Source organism: Canis lupus, chromosome 5, assembly GCF_011100685.1.
Source record: "Canis lupus familiaris isolate Mischka breed German Shepherd chromosome 5, alternate assembly UU_Cfam_GSD_1.0, whole genome shotgun sequence".
NCBI lineage: Eukaryota > Metazoa > Chordata > Mammalia > Carnivora > Canidae > Canis > Canis lupus.
In genome coordinates, this window is record NC_049226.1 from 77,653,715 (window position 1) to 77,681,484 (window position 27,770).

The 27,770-nt window shown below is 40.6% G+C and overlaps 1 protein-coding gene and 1 long non-coding RNA gene across 2 annotated transcripts in view; one reads left to right on the plus strand and one right to left on the minus strand.

Annotated features, from left to right (window-relative positions):
- Window positions 1-27,770, minus strand: part of HYDIN (HYDIN axonemal central pair apparatus protein) — a 389,826-nt gene that overhangs the window by 337,339 nt on the left and 24,717 nt on the right. The window lies entirely within an intron of this gene.
- Window positions 13-3,654, plus strand: LOC102156275. Its single transcript, XR_005360108.1, has 2 exons — window positions 13-2,570; window positions 3,314-3,654. It is a non-coding gene; the product is annotated as an uncharacterized LOC102156275 (long non-coding RNA).

Consider the following 27,770-nt stretch of genomic DNA (forward strand, 5'->3'; position numbering starts at 1 on the left):
CTTCAGGTAAAATGTGCATGAACCTTCTTAAGTTATCTGTAAAAGCTTATATCCATTTAACCGGTAGGGTGGTCTCTAAGTACAGATTCTCAAAGGAGCCTGGGCCAGAACCCAAGACAGTCGGAACGAATAGTTTCTATATGCATTAACCCCTTCTTCCTTCTCAGAGATCACAGACACAAATAGTGTGTTTCTTCCCAGACTTCATTTAGACTGTGGCTTCATTCAAATCCTGCCTTGAGACATCTCTCAAAGACTCGAACTATCTCTTGACTTTCATTCGTTCATTCATTCATTCATTCATTCATTCAATAACTATTGATCATTAATTATGAGCCATACATTTGTCAAAGAAGCACCTTTCTAGCCACTGGAGTATAGCAATTGTAAAGACAAAAGCCCTAATTTCTTAGTTTTCCTTGTGGTGTAGGAAACAACAGATGAATAAACAAGATCATTTCAGTTTCTGATAATATATAAAATGTGGTGATATGGTAGAAAGTGTCTAAGGTAACATGCCCTATAAACAGGGTGGTCAGAGAGGTTCACGCTGAGGAGATGGCATTTGAACCAAGATGTGAGAAGACACCAGCTAGAGAAGACACCAGCAAGGAAGACAGCAACACAGGCAAAAGAAAAGCAGTTAAAAGAAATGAACTTGAATGTTGGAGAAAAATGAAAGGCCAATACAGCTGAAAAGAAGACAGTTTGCAAGAGTGTGAGAAAAGACTATCAGATTGACCTTAATCTAGCTTTTCAAAGGACTAGCAACTTCTCCCTCCTCCTTTACCCGCCCATCCCCAGTCACACCCTATCATATCACCCTTTCTTTCCTTCATAGCCCTTGTGACTCCGTATTGTCTGTGAGCTCCCTGAGGATATGACTCAACACAGGATCCCCAGCACCCCAAATAACTGGCTTGGCACAGACACGAAATAAATATCCGTTGACTACATGAACCTCCATATCACAAAACTAGGAACTACAGTGGATCGTGAGGATAAGAGCAAAACATCTCTGCCTTTATGAAGCATAAATGCTTAGGGGGTAAATGAATTACAAACCACATGGACTAACTTAATGTAGGCAGAATTGAATGATTTAGACTATACATGGTGTGGAAAGTCATTGAACAAGTCTCTGGATAATTTCTTCATTCTATTATATTCCAGTTCTATTTCACAAATATCCAGTGTTTACCATATGCCAAGCACTGTGATATATAGTGATGACCAAGATCACCCGTCTTGCCTATAGAGCTCAGTCTACCGCCATACAGTCTATTACAGTAGCCACCAGACACATGTGACCATTGAGCATTTGGTGTGTGTCTGGTCCACACTGGAACGTGAAGCAACTATAAACTGCAGATTTCAAAAACATAGTGCAAAACAATACTGTAAAATATCTCATTAATAATTTTTAATATTGATTTCATACTGAAACAACATTTTGGATATATTGGGTTAAACAAGATTATTATTATTAAAGTTATTTTCACTTGTTTCTTGTTTTTAATCATTAGGTTGAAATGCTAGAAAGTGTTAAATTATGTATGTGGCTTGCATTATATTTCTACTAGCTAGCACTGGTCTAGTGGGAGCTTAATGCTAGTTGAATAAACAAGTGACATCTTATTACAGATATTAAGACAGACATTTCAGGGAGCACCTAGCTGGCTCAATCAAAGGAGCACATAACTCTTGATCATGAGTTTGAGCCCCATGTTGGGTGTAGAGATACTTTAAATAAATAAATAAATAAATAAATAAATAAATAAATAAATAAATAAGTACATAATCTTAAAAAATGAAAGAGACATTTCAACTGAAAGCAGGATAGACAGCAACCTCAAATAGAAGAACTAGAACAAGAATTTCCAAAGAAAATAGGTTCGGGAAAAGGTGACTGGGGAAGAGAGCTCAGCTGTGAACCCCATCTCCTAATCTCTAGTCTAAAGAAAGGTTTTTACAGGGACCACCAGTGAGTTTGCCATATCAGAGGGCACAGAGGGCTTGTGTCTGAATCCTACCTGGAAGTTCTAAAGGGCAAGAGATGGGTGAACTAGTCAGCAGACAGCAAAGGAAGAATTGGTTGGTTGGGGACAACCTGCCCCCAACCCCCAGGATATATCAAGGTAAAAAAAAAATGCATGGGGGTTTTCTATAGAGCAGGTATGGGCCACACAAGAAAGACGGGTAGGGTCATTTTGGATCCATTCTGAGAGGAAAATCTGGTGCAACAAGAGACTTCATCAAAGATTGTTAGGTTCCTAGGGGCCAAGGACCAGGCAAACAAGAGATGCCTTTGACCCCATTATGAGAACTACAGGGTACAGATGCCTGGTGATGAGGGTAAGCTTTCTGAAAGATTCCTGAAAGTGCCCCACAAGTAGAAGTATCATCTTAATCATGGCAGTATCAGACAAATAACAATTTTCTTATTGTCTATTTCTTTCCTCCCTCTTCATGCTCCAATCCCAACGGGGCCAGAAAACAGTTGCCCAACTTGGGGCACAGGTGCAGAGGCTGGCAATGAGCCCAAGTAGAAGACAACAGGAAAGAAGAAGGTGACCCCACTCTCATTCCCCAGCTGTAGCGTTCCTACTTGCAGCAGCCCGAACTAAAACAGGAGAGAAGCCATACTTAAAAGTTTTGACCATCACCTTGGACATAACATTTTAACAACTGTACTGAGACTGGATCTTGACACCCAGGAGGGTCTGTAAAGGTCTTGGCACCTGAATTCAGCCACAGACAGGGAAACAATTTGTCCCACAGAGACATTTTAAAAAAGAAACTACAAGACAAAAATCAAGTTGCTTTATGACTGCAGCCCACAAGTCATGCTTGTCTGACTTAAGGGTTACAGAAGAAATATGAGACAGGCTATAAATACAAGCAGGAACATGTGTTATTCTTGAAGTGTACAGAGCAGTAGAAGATGTATAAAGTTAAGGATTAAAGTGCATATTATTACAGGGAGAAAAACAGATTATCTAAAGTCGCATAGCACCTCGTAGCCAGACCTAAGACTGGCATTTAATCCCCAACCCCTAGAGGCCTTTCTGGGGCTTCTGAGAGCTGCTATTCCCTCAGGGTCTATCTGCAGCTGCTGCATGGTGATGAAAGCCTGGCTTGTTCTCAGTGCTAGATAGACAGGTGGGCAGGCAACAAAGGGAAAAACAAATGCAAAAATGTTTAAAAAGCCATGCATCTAGAAATGGATATCCCGCTGAAAACTAATTTCGGCATTAATAAGTGGATCAAATTTAGGGATCTTTGCTAACTTCCATTTATGTGCCTTCAACAGGAAAGATGAAGACTGTCTCAATTCTGCATCTGCCAGACCCCTACAGAACCTCACACTCGTATGGGATAAGAGATGAGGCCAGGCCCTCTTCTTTCCAAGGTGTGAGCAGATCACTGGGTCAATGAGCAGTGAAGACTGAGCCCTCCTTAGACTTCAGAGTGGTTAAGTTGGCCTGTTACCCTGGGGCCTCAAGCCTACCCAGCCCACCTCAGCAATCCTGGTCCAGGGGACCCATGCAGAGAAGGGCCATGGTCAAGAACGTAGGGGGCACATACCCAGAAAGCATGAATTCACTGTAAAGAGCCATAGAAATAAATGTGTATATAATTTTTAGAATAATACATGAGCAATAATTTTTCTTATTATTATGACATGACTTCAGTTCTGAACTTACTCCCTGTGTGGAGTTTGCTACGTAACCTCTCTGTAGTTAAGTTACCACACCTGTAAAATAGGATCAACTACTGCATACAATTGGTGAAGCATGAGACAATAACATAAACTAAGTGTTTAATAAAGGAAAAATATCATTCTATTAGTATTATCACCACCCTTCAGTCTAGTTTTCTGTCTCTTTGCCATCACCTCCAAATAGTTGACCAGTGCTAAAGACTAAGTATTTGTGTCATTATCCAAAATTTGAAATTCACTAACCCCCAGTGTGATGGTATTAAGAAGTGGGGCCACTGGGTGATTCGATCAGGAGGGTGAAGCCCTCATGAACAGGGTTAGTGCCTTTATAAAATAGACTGCAGAGAGCTCCCTAGAACCCATCCACCATGTAAGGTTACAGCAAAAAGAGTCTACAAACCAGGAAGTGGGCTCTCAGCAGACACTGAATCTGCTGACACCTTGATCTTAGACTTCCCAGCTTCCAGAACTGTTCAACTCACTCAGTGTATTGTATTTTTGTCATAGCAACCCAAACCAGCTTAAGACATCTGACTTCTGCTTAAGCTCTTGCTCTTTACCAAGCTTTGACTGAGAACCCACTAAGCACTGAGCTTATGTTAGGTACTGAGTGTACTCAGCAAATACGATACTGTCCCTGCCCTCAAGGGGCTCAGTCTTTTGTTTCTTTAAGCTGCTTACTTCTCACACTTTCTCAAACCTAAGATCACACACTGACACTCCATATTCGAACAGTGAAAATTTTTGAAAACTTCTTCCTGAAATTACACAGAATAGGACTCCTAGATCTCCTTTATGAGACAATTTTTCCAGTTTAAAAAACATCCATTGTGGCTAAGTCCTCCATTTTACCTAAGTCTCCCAACAGTTTTTCACAGGGCATGAGTTCTAGTTGGTCCCTTTGTATCCTGACCATGCTGGGCAAATCCCTGTGTTTTCCTTCACTGGAGCTCAAGGTGAAACACATTTCTCTCAAGTGCTCTGAGGAGTGTGTAGGATGGGATTATTGTAGAAAAAATTTTAATTCCTCACATTCTGAGACAGTGAAGTAAATGAACCACTTTTTCCTGTTTCGTGTTAAAACACACACACACACACACACACATTCTAATCAGCCTCATTTTGTGAGTAGCCACTGCCAAAATTTTCTGTTGATGCTTGGGTAGCATAAATCACAGGCTTAAGGAGACCGAAGGTTTGCCAAAATTGAGACCAATCTCCCACCCTCCTGCTATTTTGCCTTCATCAAGGCTCTTGGTTGAAAATTAGAGAAACTCACTCCAACTATCTTAAGCCAATAGGAGAATTAACTGAAGAATTCACCTAAATCATAGGACCTGAGGGCAGCTGGATCCTTAGGGTATAGGAACCAAGAAATGGAAAATTAAACAGAACCAAAGCAGGGCTGGTTCCTCTGTCTGCCTACCTCTCCCTGTGCCCAGATGCCTCTCCTTCTCTATAGATACCTGTGTTATTTTTTTCTTTTCACCTTAGACCTGTCTCCATCCCCTACCCAAATCTTACAAAACAGTCATCCCAATGCCATAGATACCCATCCTCTCTGCGCCCAAGTATCTCTAAGTCTCCAAGGGTAGTGGGTTAAATGGTGGCTTTGAAAAAGGTATGTTCAGATCCCACTACCCATACTGTATGAATGTTAGCTTATTTGGAAAAAAAAGGTCTTTGCAGATGTAATTAAGGGTCTTGAAATATGAGATTATCCCAAATTATCCAGCTACATCCTAAATCTATCAACCCTGTAAAAGGTAGAATGAGAGAAGTCACAGACACATAAAGAAGAGGTAGCAACGTGAGCACAGAGCAGAGATTGGAGTGGTATGGTCAAGGAAGCCAAGGGCCCCCAACAGCCACCAGTAACTGGAAGAGGCAAGAAAGGATTCTCCCCAGAACCTCCAAAGCAAGTGTGGGCCTGCCTATGCCTTGATTTCAGACTTCTAGCCTCCAGAACTGTGAAAGAATAAATTTCTGCTGTTTGAAGCCACCTAGTTAGTGGTAATTTTTTGCCACCATCATAGGAAATGAACACAGTAAGTTTTAATCACAAATTCTTGGAAGGGAAAATCCAACTGGCTTAGGCTGACTTGAGTGCAACATACTCCTCCAGTTCAATCCTCTGCCAGAGGCAAGTCACACTGAATGGTACAGAGGCCAGGGCCACTCCTATATGGAGGACAGTAGTCATTCTTAAGAAAATAAGAGTCCTCAAAGCCCTCTACTACATAGGAGTTCTCTCAGCCAGGCCCCAAATTTCATTTTCCAAACCTCTTTCCTCCATCCCCACATCCTATTCCTTTGCCATTTTTAGAGAAGTTTTCCCTGCCTTCAATTTTTCACTTCCGTACACCATCAGATTTTCCCACTTCTTTCCAATTCTCTTGCCACTAATCTACCTCAAGCCAGCTTCATGCCTGGTCTAGTGTCACATTTCTCAAAGTGTGTGCTGAGGCATCTCAGGGCACTACATTGAATTCACAGGAGTGTCTCTGGATATTTTAAATTTTCACAGGAATCACAGATGTATCTGTTGGAAAACTACTAGCTTAATAGTCCACAGTTTCAACACTAGATTATTATACTGTTTTCAATGACCAAATCATGTCAAAGTGGGGTTTCCAATAACTGCTGTGATGAAAACAAGAACCACTTGAAAATTAATGTGGCACAGGAAATGAGAATGGCGGTGTGTGATGATGATTCCAAGGCTTGAGAAAGTGTGCAGTGATCAACAAGCACTACGCCGTTAGGACATATGGGCTTATTAAGTTATCTGGACCTGCCCGCCCCCGCCGAGGCCCCGGGTCGCTGCCCGCCGCCCCGGCCCCCACCCCTACTCCTCAGGTGTCTGTGGAAGGAAAGAAAGGCCCGCGGCTTGCTTCCGCGGAGGAGAACCAGGCATGAGCAGCCTGGGCGCCGGCGGCCCTGTGCCCTTCACCTGGGGCTTCTCAGGCTCCGTTATTGTCAGTGACCAGAAACACATGTAACTCCCAACTCGGAGGAGGAAGGTGTGTACCGTGGGAGGCTCCTTTCCAATTTCTTTGGTATCTACGTTCTTCCTTTTCCCACTCAGCCTATTAAACACAATCTCTGAACTATATCCTACATTTTGCAGCTTGTGACCTCTGGACTGCCTAACCACGTTTTAACTATTGAGCCACCCGACCATGGAACAAGGTCCCAAATCCAGTACCTTGGAGTATCCCACCTAAAGTCACTGATGAAAGAAAGTAGATAACCTGTGTGTGCGGTCACTCACAGCAGTTGTAGAACTTGGACTGTGCGCTCATTAAATAGAATGATTCAGTGTATGTATATAAAGCTTATGACCAATGTCCCGTCTCCGCCTGTTTACAAGCTTTCAGACACATTCAGGATAGAAAGATTAAAGTTTGGGGACATAGGGACTGCAGTGAAGTCTGAGGCATGGGGTTTCTGGCTGGGGAGTGGGGTTGTGAACATACTGGAGTCCCTGTCACATATCCAAGCACTAAGGGTTCTAAGGGCTTTGCATGTATTACCTCATTTAATTTTGTGAAGTTTTTTTTCAGATTCATTTGAATCTCTCGGTGCTTACTTCTTTTGATATTTTTTTGAATCCCTTAGTGTGTAGTTTTGTCGGCACCTCACCTTGGCATAAAATATTTGCATTGTGAATATTAGTTATTTTGATAAGGTCCTTAAAGGCAGCATCTCTGTCATAACTTGGTATTCTCCCGTACTACTAAGCATCTCACTTTGTTAGGAAACAGTACTTTAAAAAAAAAAAAAAAAAGGAAACAGTACATTGGTGTATTTGTGACTGAAATCAATAAATAATAGATGATATTCAAAAAAAAGTTATCTGGACCTGATTACTTAATAAATGGAATTGTTGGCTATTTCTTTTGGCCCACAGATGCTGTGAAACAATTGCTAACACACTACAAATATTTTCCACCTTTTTATTCTTATCTTACCAAGAGCAGGAGATGGCATTGAGTTCCATTTCAAAGATGAGTCATGTAGAACGCATCATATAACTCATAAAAGAAGACTAGAGGGACTTTTCTAAATGTAATGTCTGAGATCATTGATTGTATCACTTAGAAAATATAAGCTTGTTTTGCTTCCTCTTGTAAAAATGTCTAATATGTTCAAAAAGCATATGTTGGATATTTATTAGTTGGCTTAGAATAAGAAGCACAAGAGCCAGGAAACGTAGGTCGGGGACTCAGTTCTACTATCCATCACCTTTTGGTCCTGAGGCTAGCTACTTCACCTCTCCGAATCTCAGTTTCTGCAGCTACTATCAAATGGCACAATTCAGACATTCAAAAAATATTATTTATGAGCTATGCTGTGTTCTATCCTATAAAGCAGTGTTCTCAACCTTTTTTATTCACTATGGTTTCCCTAAGGAAACTTTTTAGACACTTTTGTTATAATTATGCTTCCCAAATTTTCATAACATGTATATACTGTATATCAGTCTATGTACTATATATACACCTGTGTTCTACACATTGAAAAGTGAGATTTGGGGGCATCTGTGTGACTCACTGGTTGAACATCTGCCTTTGGCTCAGGTCATGATCCCGGGGTCCTGGGATCGAGTCCTGCATCAGGCTTCCTACAGAGAATCTGCTTCTCTCTCTGTCTCTGCCTCTCTGTGTCTCTCATGAATAAATAAAATCTTTTTTTTTAAGTGATTTTTTTGCCTCCTCAAGAACCAGTTTTTGTCCCTTGGGGATGATATCATACCTATTGAGAATGCATGCCCTAAGGAAACAGAGGAAAACATTTCTGTTTTCACAAGGTTCATGTTATAGCATAAGAATTTAGATAAAAAAATAAACAAGTAAAGTATCAGATGTGAAAAGTGCTATGAAATAGTAAACTAGGACACTATGAGGGAGAATAGCTAAGGAGGTGAGCCAGGGACCCCTGTGAAAAGGTGACCCCAGAGGTGAGATCTGGATGACCAGCAGGGGCAGCCAGACATTTACAAGGGAGGAGCTACTAGTGTGGCAGGCTTGCTGGGCACCAGCCTGGCAGGGGCAGGGGAAGGGCAGAGCATGGTGAGCTCGTTGACACCACCATTAGAGAGAGGATCATTCTGAAGCCTGAGTAGCAAAGAAAAACACTTTATAAATAGTAGATTGTTAAATGAATGGGAGAGATTATTATTTGCAAAATGCTGCAGAAAATGACTTAGTCCTGAACCCTGTTATCAAAAAAAAAAAAAAAAAAGTTGATTTTGAAAACCAGTTGGAGAGGCTGGACTCTGGGAAAAGGCTTAAATAACCAAAGATGTTAGATAGCTAGATAGACCTAGAAGAGAAAGAAATGTTAAAAGAAATGATACCTAACATTCTGAAGTTCTTATCCCATGCTTCTGTAAAAGTGCTCTGCAAACATGAATCCTCACAAGCCCACAGTAGGTTAGTCTTTTCATTTCATAAATGAGATGCTGAGGGATCGAAAGCACGAGTGACTTGCCCAAATTACACAGGCAGTAAAGTGGCAAGACTTAGGTCGGCCTGGCCTGAATCTAAGGTCAGGATGATGTGACCCTGTTTCCTCATCTAGTTCTGTAGGCACTCCATCTTCTGTGTCTGCCCCTCTGCTATGAGCAGTTTCTATTTATTCAATTTGGGGAACTGGACTTCTGCTAGGACATCAGACTCAGCTCAACAATTAAAAGATGAATTATAATGTTCTTACAGGGCCTAGGAATAAAAACTGTCAGCATCATGTTTAATTACCCACTGTCTTGTTTGTAGGGAGGAAATATATCTTGCTTCATGTCCTGAGGATTAGTCAATATAGACTATGTCTGGTTTGAAAGGGAATTTAAAACAGACTTCATTGTTTTAGACTTCCTAAAAATGTAAATCCAAGACATGCCAACAGGACTGTTGATTAACTGTCAAGAGAAGACCCAGGGAGAAATGCCTGTCATGAGGAGACACCAGACACTTGTTGTGTCTGGAAGCCATGAGTCATAATTTAAAAAGTAGTAGGTGTGAACACCCAGGATCAGGGACTGATATGAAAAATCATATGGAATCAAACACATGTGGTCAAGAAAACATATAGTTTCAAAGGGCTGGGCTGAGAGCTCATCTGTGAAAAAAATCTACCAATCATGAGGTATGTATCATTTTAAGCAGAGGTTTTCATTCTTATCAATACTCAGGCAAAAATCCAAATTTTCTCTTGCTAGGAAAGTACTTGATAATGCACTGTATATGATTACAGAAGCACTATGCTTTCTTTTCGTTTTGAATAAGCTCTAACAAAATAGAGTCCCTGTGTTTGTAGAGCCCACAGGTATCGCAGAACTGCAAAGAGTAAATATGTCTATGTGTGAGATAGCACACAAAAATATATAGGAAACTAAGCAATAATTAAAAACACCAGTTATTATCAACCATCCTAGAGAAAAGACTGAACTGTCTATTTTCTCTAGAAAATGATACTACAAAACCACTATTATATGAAAAGGCAGTCAAAGATTGGGCAGACAAGGGGCACCTGCGTGGCTCAGTGGTTGTCCGTCTGCCTTCGGCTCAGGGCATGATCCCACGGTCCTGGGATGGAGACCTTCGCTGGGAGCCCGCTCCTCCCTCTGCCTATGTCTCTGCCTTTCTCTCTATGTGTCTCTCATGAAGAAACAAATAAAATCTTAAAAAAAAAAAAAAAAAGATTAGGCAGATGAGTACAGAAGAAAATCACAAAAATGCAGCAGGGGGCTAATGAATAAAATCTTATTTTTTATTTTGCGACGTGTGTGGTACTTATCAGGGTTTTTTTAAGTTTTAAGTTTGTTACAACTCATCCTTTTTAAAAAATTCAGTTTTGTTTCTAGTTTGTATTTATACTAAAGGGCTTCCAAAATTGTATAAACTTCAAATCCCATAAAAATTAGCTCCCAATGAAGCTTTGCAATCAAGGGGAGATGGGACACTGAGACACACAAAAATTAATGTGCAATAATAATACATCACAAAATAAACATCACTGTAATAATCTATTAAAAGATTCACTAATACAAGACTGGTTAAGAAGAGAAAGACTGGTTGGCTGGATTCTTCAAGAAAGCTTCAAATGAAGTTGAACTTGAAGTAGCCATTGAAGGACCAGTAAAATTTTGACTCACTTATTCATGTGCTTTGATGGATTCTTCATATAGTATACTGAGTCCTTGCTCTAAAGCAGATCATGCCAGCCACTGGCAGGGAGGGGGGTCACCAAAACCTTATTTAATATATCCAACAGCTATTCATGAGAGCTGCCTCCATGCCAGGCCCTGGGGATGCCACTGGAAACAAACAGAACCCCAGGGAGCAGAGGGAAAAGAGGGGTGAAGCTTCCAGATGTGGGGCTACATACCACATTCCTATAAATGGCTCATCCGGGCTTAGCCATGGTGAAGAAGGCAATTTTGAAGATAAAATGTAATCTTAGGTGCTTGGGAATGAAAGATGGGAGAATGACAAAGCCAAGAACTATAAAGAGGAGAAAATGGGGGTGAGCTGCTACCTGGACTTAAGAGGAAAGGTGAGACAACGGTCAGATTCTCTTTCTGGCAAAATGAGGAAGGATGTGCAAAATGTCTAGATGACCCAGAAGAGAAGAAAGAAATGTTTGGGAGCGCCTAGGTGGCTCAGTTAGTTAACTGTCCAACTCTTGATTTCAGCTCAGGTCATGACCCCAGGGTTGTGGGACCCAGCCCCGGGTCGGGCTCCACCTGAGATTCTCTCTGTGCCTGCCCACCCCTAGCCCCTGCAAAATAGAAAGAAATATTTGAGTCCATATAAAAATTTGCTCTGATAATCATAATATCCTGTTACAGAAATGGAGAGGCATATATAAGAACTCACATATTCATTCATTTAAACACGTATTTCTCAGATACCTAGAATTCAAGACTGTATCAGCTGTGTCAGATACCAGGGATAAAGAGAGGAGATTTTTCAGTTGTTTATTCTCCAGCCAGACTAAATATAAAAGATAGAGCCTCTATCATCACGCCATGGGAAAAAGCCAGAAGGAGGCAGGCACTAAGCTAGCGGTCTTTCGTAAGCTGACCAGGCTGAATGTTAAAAGTAAATAAGAAAACAAATTTAAATGCGCCTCATTTGCCCTCCTCTTCCCATTAGACCAACCCTGAGGCTCTGGAGCGTCCTCAGGCCCCTGGCCTCATTAGAAAAGCAGATGGACATATCAGAGGGATTAACCACAGCCAGGATGACCCTAATATGATTTGGTCCTAGTTGCTGACCCTATAGAGACAGTTATGACTTTGAAATCTGAGGGCAATGACTTTTACTTCATGCTGCTTAAGCAGTGAAATGCAAGGTAAAATCTAAAATTATGTTAGGATTTAAGAAAAAAAATCCCCCTTATCGGAATGGAGGTGTTGGGGGGAAGAGAAATAAAAATTAAAATCAGGTAGCAGCAACATCACAGACCATTTATTAAATCAAGTATTGCCTATCTGCACTAATAAAGGTAGTCACAACATGGATAATACACCAAAAGTGAGTATTTCAAAGAATTCTTAGTATTAACAAGGGAAAATTGGGAGCCTAGTGGAGGAACACAGCTGACATACACATGGGTGGATGGTGAGTGTGTGTGTTTCTAAGTTACACGGATATAGTGGAATTACGTGATTTGTTCTGCCCATGTGTTCTTCCTATTTCTGACCAACTGTCTTGGTCTGTCAGTGTCTGCACCTTACTACCTAACCCCTTAAAAAATGGCCTTTCCTTCTGCCATGGGCAACACAGAATTATCTGAAGTCACGTAAGATGAAAGCATTCTACACCATGGATAAATGGGATTCCCAGAGGCTGTGAAAACATCAATGGTTTGGTCACAGTAGCTGCTTTTATTAGAGGATCCGTGGATGTTTCCCATCCCAGAGTAACAGCTCTTATTCCACTCTCAGAAAATAATTTCATCATTTAGAAGCTCTGAAAATGAAAATAGTTTCTGAATCAGTGTGACTATTTCTGCACAGTCTCTGCCTTTTCCCATAACACAGATTCACTGAGCTGCTAAGAGCTCAATATTTATAAGTATGCCAAGAGAGCATTAATCTTCCTGATTAATTAATTCAATGACTTATCCAAAATCTTGCCTGTGAGCACTCCTGGGCCCATAGTTCCCACTCTCTCTGCTCTTGTTTCCCTCCCTCTGTTGGCCTTTCTCTTCATCTAGGGCTGGGCATAAAAAATGGTCTCTGGTCTAGACTGCTTATGCATTCCTCAGCAAGCACCTAGGAGACTTTGACCAATTCTTCGTGCACTTCTAAACTTTAATAATGAAGATCGTGGACTTGCATGAATAATTGGCAGATAGAATTTGAAAGCCAATTTCTTTTGCTTATTAAAATTTCAGACAACCATATTATACATTCAAGCACAATGAAGGAATTTAATGTTCATTTAAACACCATTCCCGGAGTGTGACAAAAGCTCTCAGAGCTATAGAAGTTTGAAGTAGTTAAGGTTTAGCCAGTAAATTTTAGAAATTGTGGCCCTGTGGGAAATCCAGAGCCAGAGGAGCAGCTAAGTTAAGTTGTGCCAGGACTTCTGACCCACAGAGAGTGTAAGAGAATAGAGGTTATAATTCTAATTCCAGAGGAAGGAAAGCAAGTAGAGGTTTTGTTGAGCATACATATACTTCTGAGAAATTGTATTTCCTCCTTACCTTCTTTTTCCTTCTCATCTTTCCTAATTTGATACAAACTATGCAGCAAGTGGACCTGTCCTAGTCATATCAGACTTGAAGTCATGGGTAGCTCTTTTGTCCAGAGAAAGTCATGGTGTGGAGAGGAACATATGGCCAGTGAGGTACACATACCATACACATACATACAACACACCGTTTCCTTTACTCTAATGGGGGGAGATTTGAGAAAACATTTAATTTTGAGATAAATAAATTCCAAAATAACATTAACTGTAAGAGTAAGGCAACGAATATTTACAATGGCAAACAAGGTTACTCAGAGCTAGCACTAGAAGATCCTTGAATTCCACACCAATAATATAAACATTATTCTGTATGTGATGGGGAACCATTCTGAGATTTCTGAAGGCAGAGTTGATATTAGACCAATGAGGAGGAATGACATGGAGAGGTAAGGAAATGGAATCAGAGAGACTAGGTAGGGTGCTATGGTAACGGTTTATGGAAAAAATAACACAGAGTTAACCAGAGACAGAGTGAATGAGAGACAGGGAAAAATAGAAAGCGACAAGACACTAGTATCTTAGTAATTGATAAGTATGGCTAGTTGGATGGAAGATGGAGAAGAAAGAGCAGATGCAATTTGTAGTCTTCATGACTATGTGTGTGGTGATGCCATTAACTGAGATACAAAATACAGATAGGAACACAAATTTGAGAAGAGGAAAGAGTTATTATATGCTGACATTTTGAAAAGTTTGCTTACACTCTTGATATGACATGATGAAAATGACAACTTAACTGTGATCTTCCTCCTGTGGAGATGCAAGCTTCTTCTTCCCTTGGAAGTGGGCAAAGACAATCTATGGTAGATATTTTGCTCAGAAGCCAGTTGACCTCGTGAACCCTCAGGAGGCTGGTCTCAAATTCTCATTGCTTTTGTCAACTGATAAAGTTCAAAGAACTCAAGTTCTATGACCAGAAGCAGTAGTTCCTGCTGGACTCTGGCTCTGTGGCTTTGCTGCCCTGGTTGGTATGGAGGAGAGGCATGTGGTGAGATAATAAAGGGTAAAGACTCTGTAGTACGCAGACTTGGCTTTGAATTCTGGCCGCATCACATACTAGTGATATTGCTCGTCACTTGGATAGGTGACAATTACTTTACCTCTCCATATCTGTTTCCGCTTTTGTAAAAATGGAAATGGGTGCAACAGTACCCACTGCAAAGGAACTGTTGTGAAGATCAAACATTATATTCTAGGTGAAGCACTTGTATGAAGCCTGGCACGTGGTAATCAGACTTAGCTGGTAGACAGACGCCTTTTGCAGGACCAGCCTGTACCAGCTCCACTCTGTGCCTTTGGGTGTGTTAACACCAAAGCAGCACACACATTAAACGCCTGCTGTTTGTATGACTAGAGGCGTGGAGCAGTGGTACATATTGCTTAAAGGATAGAACTCAGATGCCAGGGTTTGAATCCCAACTACTTCACTGCCAAGTTTTGTGGGCTCCAGCAGTAATGTACCCTCTCAGCACTCACTTTCCTCATCTGTAAAATGAGAGGAAGAATAAGAACTACCTCATCAAGCTACTGTTAGGTAAGTGAGATTCATCCAGTGTTGCATGTAGTTGGAGTTTATTCATCCCGATTGCTATATAGTAGAATGTTTTGTGAATATTCTATAATTTATTTATCCATTCTACTCTTGATGGAGGTTTCAGTTGTTTCCATTTTGGGGCTTTTACAAATAGTACCACTTTGAAATTTCTTATACATAAATATACATAAAATATGTATACATAAATATATGTAAAATATGTATACAATTTCTGGGTTAAGTAGAATCTCTTGGTCAGAGGGTATCAGCTTTAGCAGACACAAACCAATTTTCCAAAGTGGTTGTTCCGATTTAAATTCCTATTAGTAGTAGTATATGAGACTTTAGTGGCTGTACATTCTCACCAACACTTGGTATTTAGTGATGTCTTCATTTTGGCCATTCTATTTTTATTTATTTATTCATGCATGACACACACACACACACAGAGAGAGAGAGAGAGAGAGAGAGAGAGGCAGAGACATAGGCAGAGGGAGAAGCAGACTCCCCACAAGGAGCCTGATGTAGAACTCTATCCCAGACTCCAGGATCACATGCCCTGAGCTGAAGGCAGACGCTCAACTGCTCAGCCACCCAGATGTCCCTGGCCATTCTATTCTAATGGTATGTAGTATTATCACCCTATAGTTTCAGTTTGTATTTTTCTGGTGACTCAATAAAGCTGAGCATCTTTTCATGTATACATTAAACACTGTGTCTGCTATATAGTAAGCATGCAATAAATGTTAGTCATTATCATTATTATTATTCTCCAGTGACCAAAGCACAACTTTTTAAGTGGACTCTGAGTCCAGACATGTTGAGTAAGAAGAAATGAAAGCCAGGTGAGACTTCTGACCTCCACCCCAAACAGTTTCCCAACCTTGCTCAGATGTGCCCATTCCAAGAGAAACAGGATCCCTACTCAGAGGCTCCAGGTCACCCAGAGTCTCATCCATCTGACCTGATCTCCCTCTAGCTCTTTCTTGATAAATGGCTTTGACAACTTTCTCATTATTATGGTGTCTGGTACAAATCAGACTTGAATCTTTAATGCTTCCCATTAGGAAAAATGCATCACTTGATTTTTAAGATGCAGACACAATTCCCCTTGCAAAGCCAGTATCCTGAGGGGTTCGCTAATGCATCAAGCCACATACTTCTGAGTAAAATTCCATGATGTCCCTAAAACAAGAAGAGAGTTAAGCTCTTTTCTTAGTTTAGCCCTTCCTAATAAACTCCAGGAGAAAAGAGCAAAAAATGTGTAATCGGGGGTGGACTTTTATCTTATAAGATCTGGGCAAAGAGACAGAAAGAAGATGGCTTGGGCAGCCCCGGTGGCGCAGTGGTTTAGTGCTGCCTGCAGCCCAGGGCGTGATCCTGGAGACCCTGGATCGAGTCCCACATCAGGCTCTTTGTATGGTGCCTGCTTCTCCCTCTGCCTGTGTCTCTGCCTCTCTCTCTGTGTGTCTATCATGAATAAATAAATAAAATCTTAAAAAAAAAAGAAGATGGCTTAATTCTTCCCAAATCAGGTCAGAAATTTTCATCCATGTTTGTATAAGATATTTATTATGTAATGTAATAGGCACAATTTTATTCTCTACATAGCTGGCTTAAGATTTTCTCGTGGATGAGACCCACCTTTGTTAAGAAATTTTGTGGTAGGCAGCCCGGGTGGCTCAGCGGTTTAGCGCCGCCTTGGGTCCAGGGCCTGATCCTGGAGACCCGGGATCGAGTCCCACGTCAGGCTCCCTGCATGGAGCCTGCTTCTCCCTTCTCCCTCTGCCTGTGCCTTCTTTCTCTCTCTCTCTCTCTCTCTCTCTCTCTCTCTCTCTCTGTCTTATGAATAAATAAATAAAATTAAAAAAAAAAGAAATTTCGTGGTATATCCTCACGGGATAAAATGTGGGACCCCTGCCACCATTGACCTTGAGAGGCAGAAAGAGTCTGGATGAGACAAAGAAATCAAAGCTGCTGACTGCAATCAAGGTTGCAGGGAAGAGAAAGAGGGACACTAAGCAGCCAAAGACATGGTTGACAGCTGTTCGGGGGTCTATGTGACCCCTTAAGTCTTTGGGAGAGCTGCATACTTCATTAAATGCATAGTGCGAGGTGAATCTTTCTTGGAAATCCATGAAGTGCTGGAGGGCTCCTGACTCAGTGGAGCTTGGGGCAACCAGTGTGCAGTGGTTTGGCGTTAGCATTCCTAGCATTCCAAGGATGCCCTCTGGTCCAGGCCAACTCTAGCCAGGCTGTAAAAGGGAGTATTTGAATCAAGTTTCCCTAAACTTCCTAAGACTAGGGAGGTCCCAGCTGATAACTGAATTATAATTAAAAGAGTATATACACTACTCAACCTTTAGTTTCTGAGTGTAACAACTTCCAATACGCAAACATAGACACAGACACACAAATATCAAGAGGATGTGCTAAAATTAATAAAAATGCTTCCTGACAAGTTAAATCCCCCTCCTAATCAATAATTTAAGTTCTTCACGATGGTTTACTTAAGAGCTTGCTTTCCTTTGTGCATTGAGGAAGATCCACAGCTTCTCCCCAGCTCATGTTTAAGCCCTCGAAATCAGCTGCCTTTCCACTTGAAGATATTCATTCTGATCCTGTACTTTTTCGAGGGAGAGAAAAAGCAGAAAAGCAAGAGGCTTGCTTCTGGGACTCCACTCACCTCCATTTCCCCCTCCCCCACTGACATGCACACAATATGGAAGAACTGATTGAGGGAGAACGTGTGTACTTGCAAAGTCTGGGCCCCTGAGCTCCTCAGCTAAAATTAAATTATATTTCAATACATTTAACTCTAACTTTCTATTTTTGTAGTCTTAAAAACCAGTAGAAATAAATGTATTAAGAATGTGATCTTGGTCAGGAACAATACAGGGATGTCCACTCTCACCCCTGCTATTCAACATAGTACTAGAAGTCTTAACCTCAGCAATCAGACAACAAAAAGAAATAAAAAGCATTCAAATGGGCAAAGAAGAAGTCAGACTCTCCCTCTTTGTAGATGACATGATACTCTACATAGAAAACCCAAAAGACTCCATCCCAAGATTGCTAGAACTCATACAGCAATTTGGCAGTGTGGCAGGATACAAAATCAATGCCCAGAAGTCAGTGGCATTTCTATATACTAACAATGAGACTAAAGAAAGAGAAATTAAGGAGTCAATCCCATTTACAATTGCACCCAAAAGCATAAGATACCTAGGGATAAACCTAACCAAAGAGGTAAAGGATCTATACCCTAAAAACTACGGAATGCTTCTGAAAGAAATTAAGGAAGACACAAAGAGATGGAAAGATATTCCATGCCCATGGATTGGAAGAATTAATATTGTGAAAATGTCAATGTTAACCAGGGCAATTTTACATGTTTAATGCAATCCCCATCAAAGTACCATGGACTTTCTTCAGAGAGTTGGAACAACTTATTTTAACATTTGTGTGGAATCAGAAAAGACCCTGAATAGCCAGGGGAATATTAAAAAAAAAAAAAAAAAAAAAAAAAAAACAAGAGCTGGGGGCATCACAATGCCGGATTTCAGGTTGTACTACAAAGCTGTGGTCATCAAGACAGTGTGGTACCGGCACAAAAACAGACACATAGATCAATGGAACAGAATAGAGAATCCAGAAGTGGACCCTCAACTTTATGGTCAACTAATATTCGACAAAGGAGGGAAGACTATCCACTAGAAAAAAGACAGTTTCTTCAATAAATGGTGCTGGGAAAATTGGACATCCACATGCAGAAGAATGAAACTAGACCACTCTCTTTCACCATACACAAAGATAAACTCAAAATGGATGAAAGATCTAAACGTGAGACAAGACTCCATCAAAATCCTAGAGGAGAACACAGGCAACACCCTTTTTGAACTTAGCCACAGTAACTTCTTGCAAGATACATCCATGAAGGCAAGAGAAACAAAAGCAAAAATGAACTATTGGGACTTCATCAAGATAAGAAGCTTCTGCACAGCAAAGGATACAGTCAACAAAACTAAAAGACAACCTACAGAATGGGAGAAGATATTTGCAAATGACGTATCAGATAAACGGCTAGTATCCAAGTTCTATAAAGAACTTATTAAACTCAACAGCAAAGAAACAAACAATCCAATCATGAAATGGGCAAAAGACATGAACAGAAATCTCACAGGGATCCCTGGGTGGCGCAGCGGTTTAGCGCCTGCCTTTGGCCCAGGGTGCGATCCTGGAGACCCGGGATCGAATCCCACGTCAGGCTCCCGGTGCATGGAGCCTGCTTCTCCCTCTGCCTATGTCTCTGCCTCTCTCTCTCTCTCTCTCTCTCTCTCTGTGACTATCATAAATAAATAAAAATTTTTAAAAAAAAGAAATCTCACAGAGGAAGACATAAACATGGCCAACACGCACATGAGAAAATGCTCTGCATCACTTGCCATCAGGGAAATACAAATCAAAACCACAATGAGATACCACCTCACACCAGTGAGAATGGGGAAAATTAACAAGGCAGGAAACCACAAATGTTGGAGAGGATGTGAAGAATCCTTGCACTGTTGGTGGGAATGTGAACTGGTGCAGCCACTCTGGAAAACTTTGTGGAGGTTCCTCAAAGAGTTAAAAAGAGATCTGCCCTATGACCCAGCAATTGCACTGCTGGGGATTTACCCCAAAGATTCAGATGCAATGAAACGCCGGGACACCTGCACCCCGATGTTTCTAGCAGCAATGTCCACAATAGCCAAACTGTGGAAGGAGCCTCGGTGTCCATCGAAAGATGAATAAAGAAGCTGTGGTTTATGTATACAATGGAATATTCCTCAGCCATTAGAAACGACAAATACCCACCATTTGCTTCAACGTGGATGGAACTGGAGGGTATTATGCTGAGTGAAGTAAGTCAATCGGAGAAGGACAAACATTATATGTTCTCATTCATTTGGGGAATATAAAAAATAGTAAAAGGGAATAAAGAGGAAAGGAGAAAAATGAGTGGGAAATATCAGAAAGGGAGACCAAACAGGAGAGACTCCTAACTCTGGGAAACGAACAAGGGGTGGTGGAAAGGGAGGTGGGTGGGGGGTGGGGGTGACTGGATGACGGGCATGAGGGGGGCACTTGATGGATGAGCACTGGCTGTTATTCTATATGTTGGCAAATTGAACACCAATAAAAAATTAATTTGTAAAAAAATAAAAATAAAAAAATAAAGAAGACCTGAAGAAATAGAAAAAAAAATGTGATCTTGGGGATCCCTGGGTGGCTCAGCGGTTTAGCGCCTGCCCAGGGCATGGTCCTGGAGTCCCAGGATTGAGTCTCACATTGGGCTCCCTGCATGGAGCCTGCTTCTTCCTCTGCCTGTGTCTCTGCCTCTCTCTCTGTGTCTTTCATGAATAAATAAATAAATAAAATTAAAAAAAAAAAGAATATGATCTCATCTCCAAACATTCACTCAGTCCACGGTCTCCTAAATTAGAGTGCAAATTCCAAGAATCAGATCAGAATTACCTTTCAGGCTAATAGGATTAGAATAGAGCAGTATAATCGAGGTGTGTTTTAGAACAAGACATGCCTGGATTTTAATTCCAAACCTGGTCAGGAGTCTCACTAAGGCCTTTGGCCACAGTCCCTGTGAATGAGGGTGTGAAAGAGGAATCAAGGACCTGGGCCTGAAAAACTGAAATGGTGCAGAAGTTACAGCTGAGTTGGTACGGGCTGCAGTTGCGCCAGGCTGAGGAAGCAAGAACCAGAGCTGGGTACGTTAAGGAGAGCATGCTACATTGAAATAGAAGTTTGGGAGTCACTGACCACAGATAAAGCTGTGACCAGATGAGATTCCTAAGGGAGTAAATGTCTGTATGTGCACAGGTATTACACACCAGCATGAAGCTGGCTGGCCTGTAATCCCACCACACTCCCTCTCCCTGACCTATGCTCAGTCAGTCCATCACTGGAAGTTTCAGAGCTCCTCTGCAAGAAGCCAAAGGGGTAGAGGACAAAGTGTAGGCATTTCAGGCTTGGAGATAAGAGGTACTTAGCTTCAGCTCAGCCAATTCCAAGGGTATTACTTAAGGCAAATCACTTAATCTCAATGAACTCTCATTTCTTCATCTGTAAATTGGAGATCACCACCTCCTTCTAGCATGTCTGTGACTGTTAAATAAGTAGAGTACTGTTTACAATATATATTACTTGGTAACATACTTTATCCTTTACAAATCATTATCTGAGAATTGAGGGGAGAAAATGTTTCTATTGGTGCTTACATATAAAGTTTAGGACGGTATCTACCAATGTTTAAAATGTACATACTCTCTGATGAAGCAATTCCAACTATCCTACAAACACCGCTGCATGAGCACAAAGATAAACATGTTAGACACTGGTAATAATGAGAAATTTGAAAAAAATATAGATTAGTGATGGGCCGAGTAAATAAACTATGGCACATTTTACTTTGGAATGCCAGTTGTGATATGTAATGACAAATTTTATGTGTATTGATATGAAAAGATGCCCATGACATTTATGTAAAATAATAAACTGCAAATAATATATAGAGCACGATCAAATTTGTTTTAAATCTCATATATTCATAGTTCCCATTTCAATACACTCAGAGCATAAAGGCTAGAACTATTGATAGTGGTCACTGTGTGTGGCTGAGGAGCTCATGTCCCTTTGAGGAATGTGACTGGTGTTAGAGAGAATGGCTTTCACTGTCTCCTTTTTACACTTTGAAATTCTTTGAAGTTTTATAACAAACAAAAGATATTTTAAAGACATACCCTAAACTAATACCTGGACCACAAGGTTCTTGAGAGGGTTGGTACACCAGGACATGGAACATACAAAAATGTCCCTGTTGGGTTCCTGGTTATATTTCAATTCTACAAGCCATGACTTTCCTTCCCACCAGTCCATGTGGTGACATAGAAGCAGTTCACTGAGAGGGAAATACAGGCCTAACATAGGGCCACTTTGGGAAGGAAAGAGGAAATGCAAATGTATTCTGAAAACAGATGATGTCTGGAAGAGAAAGTGTGTTTGGCAGTGAGAAGGAAAATCACAGGAAGAGGAGAAAAAAGCAGTAAAAGAGAAACAGCCAAAGGAGGTGGTAATTAAGTGTGAAGCTGAAGATTTCCAAGGGATTTTTCAGCTTTGCAAGAGGCAGGCCTCTGGACAATTCTGCTTAAGTGTGTAGACATTGTTTTACATTTCTAATTTTTTTTTACTAAAATTATTCCACTAGAGCAGTAGCTCAGAACCATGATATCCTAATGCTATTTGTTAGCAATGTTCCAAGTATTTACATTTTTGAGTAATCTACTTAATTTCCTGGTTAAAGAGGACTGACTGGAGGTTAGCCCTCTCATTCATTTTGATATGTTTCCTAGAGTGAGAGATAAAGGGTAGCATTGCTTCCAATAGTGAAGAAGTTGTGTATAACCTATAGACTGTGTTCCTACCGCTGTCACTCCTCTTCTCTGGGCTCTAGAGCCTCCCGTGGTCACTGCTTGAGTAGGCAGGACAACCTCGGTGGGAAATGCCTGTGACGATCAAGAGTCATGCTACTTCCCATCTCATTTATAGTCAGACACAAGTGTCTGAAATGTCCACTAACAAAGAGATTCATGGATGGATGATTTTACACTAAATTGCTTGCTGTTACAGCTGCTGAGGATGTCAAAGAGCATACAGGAACTAGGACCATTTCCAGCAGGGACCAGCTGTGGGGGTTAGAGGTCAGCTCCCCTACCCAGTGAAGGATAGAAGCACTTATGTCTGGTGTCAATCCTTCCTGTCATACCTGTGACAGTTCACAGACAAGATGACGAAAGACAGGTTTTGCATTTAGACCTAAATAACTGTTTAATGTCACAAATGCTGAACCAAAGCCATGAGTACCTTATGATGTCTCAAATGATCAGTTCTATCTTTGGAATAAGATGTATACAATGCACCAAACTAGGGGTCAGGAAACAAGTCTTCTTCTCTAGACACAGTCAAAACCTTTCTGGGTCTTATAAAACAAACAGGGCTTGTGATACAACATTAGTTTAACAGGAAGCTTTTGGATTACATGAGCTCTAGACTTTGGATATAGGGGGGCTAAGATTCCAGACACTTTATACACCAAGTTATTGTATATATGTCTCTGTACATATATGTATATGCATACAGTGTATATATACATGAGTATATACATATATATGGAACAATAAATTATTTACATAGTCCTTTCTATCTATATTATCTCATTTAACCACTTTGAAGAGAGAGTTCACTTTTAAGTATGTCAGTTGCCTCTCTCAGATCAAAATCTTTTATTAAAAAGATTATTTATTTGAGAGATAAAGAGCATGGGGGAGGGGCAGAAGGAGAGAGAGAGTGAGAGAGCATGCATCCCAAGCAGACACCCTGCTGAGCACAGAGCCCAACATAGGGCTTGATTTCACGACCCTGAGATCATGATCTGAGCCAAAACCAAGAGTCAGATTTAACTAACTGTGCCACTTGGGCACCCCTAAAGATCTTTTTTTTTTAACATAATCACAAGGTCTTTATCCCATATAACAAAATTAACAAGTCCCTTATATCATCTAACTCCCAGTTTCTATAAAGTTTCCTCAATTATCTTAAAATGTCTTTCTACAATTAGTTCATCTGAATCTAAATACAAACAAGATCCACACATTGCATGACATACACATACATACACACACACATATTCCCTAGCTAGGGAATGAGGGGCTAGGGTGAGAGGGGCTGGGGGCATGACACCCAAAATCTGATCTTGGTCTCTTAAGAACTATTCCCCACTAAAAGGAACCAGGGAGAAATGGCTGACCCAAGAGTTAGAGTAAGGAAAGTACAAGATGCACTTGAGACATCTTGTGCCAGGAACAAAAGAAGTACTCAAAGAATGATGGGACAGATCAGTGGGGCTCCTTCATTTCTAATCTGAGTATCAAAATAATTACTGTAACAGACTATAACCCATTAAATAAAACAAAAATCCATTAATTTGCTGACATAAATAAATGAATAAAATAAATGTTTGACAAAGAACAGGATATTTAAATATTTCCAAAGTGCCTCCTCATAAAATACTTTTTAATTATAAAGGGAAAAGAGTAACTTCACAGTGACGAAGTCTGATAGACTCTACCTTAATCAACTAATCGAAATGAACATCATCAGTAATGGGACAAATCAAAATCAGATACCACTTGACACAAAGGTACAAAAGGAAGGACTCCTGCTACAAAGGATGTTATTAGTAAAACTGGACATCAATGTTAATTTCTTAAATTTGATGACTGTGTCATGGTTATCTAAGACAGTGTCCTTATTCATAGGAAATGCAAAATATTTCAGGTATTAGTATCCAGGGTTGATGGGGCATCAGGTTGGTAACTTCCTTTCAAATGGCTTGGGAGAAAGGTAGCTATCCTTGAAATTCTGGTAAATTTGAGATTACTTCAAAATTTTAAAATTACACAATTTTTAAAAATACTTTTTCTGCAACTATTGACCAGATCATATGGTCCTTATCCTTTCTTTTACTAATGTGGTATGTCACATTGATTGATTTGTGAATACTGAACCACCTTCGTGTCCATCAACTGCTGAATGGATATATATATATTCACTTTTTACTCTCTCTCTCTACACACACACACACACACACACACACACACAAATGGAATATCATTCAGCCATAAAAAAGAATGAAATCTTGGTCATTTGCAATGACATGAATGGAACTAAAGAGTATTATGCTAAGTGAAATAAGTCAGTTAGAGAAGACAAATACCATATGATCTCACTCATATATGGGAACACATGAACATGAACATGTTCACAAAACAGGTGAACGTAGGGGAAGGAAGGAAAAAAAAAAGAGGGGGAGGCAAACCATAAGAAACTTTTAATGACAGAGAACAAATTGAGTGTTGTTGGAGGAGATGATTAAATTTACGATACCTTTTCTCATCCTGGGCACTAAGAGATCTAGAAGTTAACATGTTTTATTTAAAATTGTTTATTTCTCTGATAAAAACATTTACAAGTGGTAAGCATCTCATCCTAAAGTTAGAGCTCCCAATGTTATATTATTCACTCTAGTCTCCTAACATTCAAATTCTATCTTTTTTCTGATGTGAGGAAGGCTAACCCAAAAACCGCTCACCAATGCCAGAGGGAACTCATGCATCCATGCAACCAATTTCACTGAGTACCTATCATAGGCTAAACGCCATTCTTGGCAATGACAGTACAACAGTGAACACTACAGGGATATACTCCTGCCTTGGCGGAGCCTACTTCCAAGGGGGAGGAAACAGACTACAACAAGGTAAATAAGTGCACTACAGAACACACACACACACACACACACACACACACACACACACAAAGCGGGAAACCTTGATTGAGATACAATGTTATATAAATGGTTTCAGGGTGAACCCCACTGAGAAGATGGCATCTGAGCAAACACCTGGAGGCGAGAGAACAAGCCACATGCTTTTCTGAAGCAAGAGATTTCAGGCAGAGGAAACAACTTGTGTGAAAATCCTGAGGTACAAATATGCTTTGAGTATTTGTGAAAATAGTAAGGAAGCTGCTGTGGCTGGAGTGGAACTGGCAAAGTGAAAAGAGGAGAAGAGGTCAAAGGAGTAATGTGAAGGGCAGAGGGGACAGAGCACCACTGCAGGCCATTCAAAGGACTTGGGCTTTTTATTCTAAATTATGTGGGACACCATTGGTGATTTTTTTTGTGAAGAGGAATGACTTTATCCAACTTGCATTTTAATAACAGGATGGCTCTGGCTGCTGTGTTAAGTACAGAACAAGGGGGAGTAAGTACAGACACAGAGAGACCAGTGAGAAAGCTACTGCAATGACCTACAGGGAAGAAGCTAGTGGCTATGACAAAGGTGATAGCAGGAAGGGAGGGGGAAAGTGGCCACATTATGGATAGCTTTAAAAGTAGAGCCACCAGGATTTTCCTGAAGTACCATAGATAAGATATGAGAGAGAAAGAGAGCAAAGTCAAAAATCATCCTTAGCTTTTGACCTCAGCAACTAAAGGGGTAATTCCATCAACTGATAAGACAACGACTACAAAAGAAGCAGGTTTGCAGGAAGTTGCTCAGGAGCTCAGTTTTGGACAAACTAGGTGTCTAATGAACAGCCAAATGGAGAAGTCAACTAGGTAGTTGAATACTTGGTTCTGGAGTTTGGGAGAATGGTCTAGGCCAGAGACATATTTATGGGTATTGTGGTATGCAGAACAATGTCTCCCAAAGATGTCCATGACCTAATGCTCAGAACTTGTGAATATATTACCTCCCATGGAGAAAAAAGAAAAGACTTCACAGATGTGACTAAAGGTATGCACTTTGAGATGGAGTGATTATCCTGGATTATATGACTGAGCCCAGTCGAATCAGATAGGTCCTTAAAAGCAGAGAACTTCTCTTGGCTATGGTGAAAAGGAGAGCTGACAAAAGAAGAGGGTTCAAAAGATAAGACATTGATGACTTTGAAGACACAGGAAGAAAACCACAAACTAAGGCACGTAGAAAGCCTCTAGAAGCTGCAAAAGGCGAAGAAATGGATCGTCCACTACAGCCTCCAGAAAGCAATGTGGCCCTGATGACAGGTTATTTTAGCCCAGTAAGACTGTCAAAACTTCTAACCTAAGGAACTATAAGACAATAAATCAGTGTTGTTTGAAGCCACTAAATTTGTGGTCATTTATTATAGTAGTAATGGAAAACTACTACAATATATGCAAGTATCAACATATTGACAATATTTAAATCCATAAAGGGTGGGATATCCATGGTAGAAAAGAGAAGAAGTGTTGGGACTGAGATTGGCAAATTAGAATATGAAGTCAGGATAATGAGGAAGACCAGCAGAGATAACTGAGAAGGAGTAGACATGAGTAGGAAGAAAACAGAAGAAAGCAGTGTTCCAGAAGCCAAATGAAGAGTTTGCATCCCATGATGCTGAAAGGTCAAGTAAGAGAACAGAATTAAGAAACAAAACAGACAGGGAGAGCAGGTATGTTCAGCCCAGCTGATCCACAGAGAAAGGACATACACAGAAGGAAAAGAGTAGACGTTGGTCCTCACCACTCAAGCAGCATAGATGAGAGAGACACATGAGTGATACCCCACCCGGAGCACCCATATTTTCATACACAGGGATTCTAGAGTCTCTAGCCAACTTGGCCAACTAGAACCCTGGAATGTTTCCAATCAGATCAGCACTCTTTTGCCTGGGGGATGGGGGAGTGAAGGTCAGTAACAAGAGGAGGAGGGCAGAAGAGAAATGAACAGAAGGACTTTCAACTTTCTCTTACAGACCTGCACAATCGTCTTTCCTTTTACCATATGACACAGCCTTAAGCCCCTCAAGGTCCTAACTTGTTAAAAGGCATAAACCCTAAGGCCAAGAGAGTTAACATAATATCTTAATACTAAGAACTAACTTTTTCTTAGAAAAAACATGACCTCATCAAAAAGACTAAAACAAAGAACCACACAACCTTCCCGGACCTAACATTTCATGTCAGTAACAGCTTCAGACAACCTTCTATATTTTGCCTTCCTTCACATCAAAACTCAAGATTAGGTGACCGTCTATAAAAGACTGATTGAAGTCATGCCCAAAGGATTGATTCTTGGAGCATGAGACAAACATAGCTTAAGGAAAACAT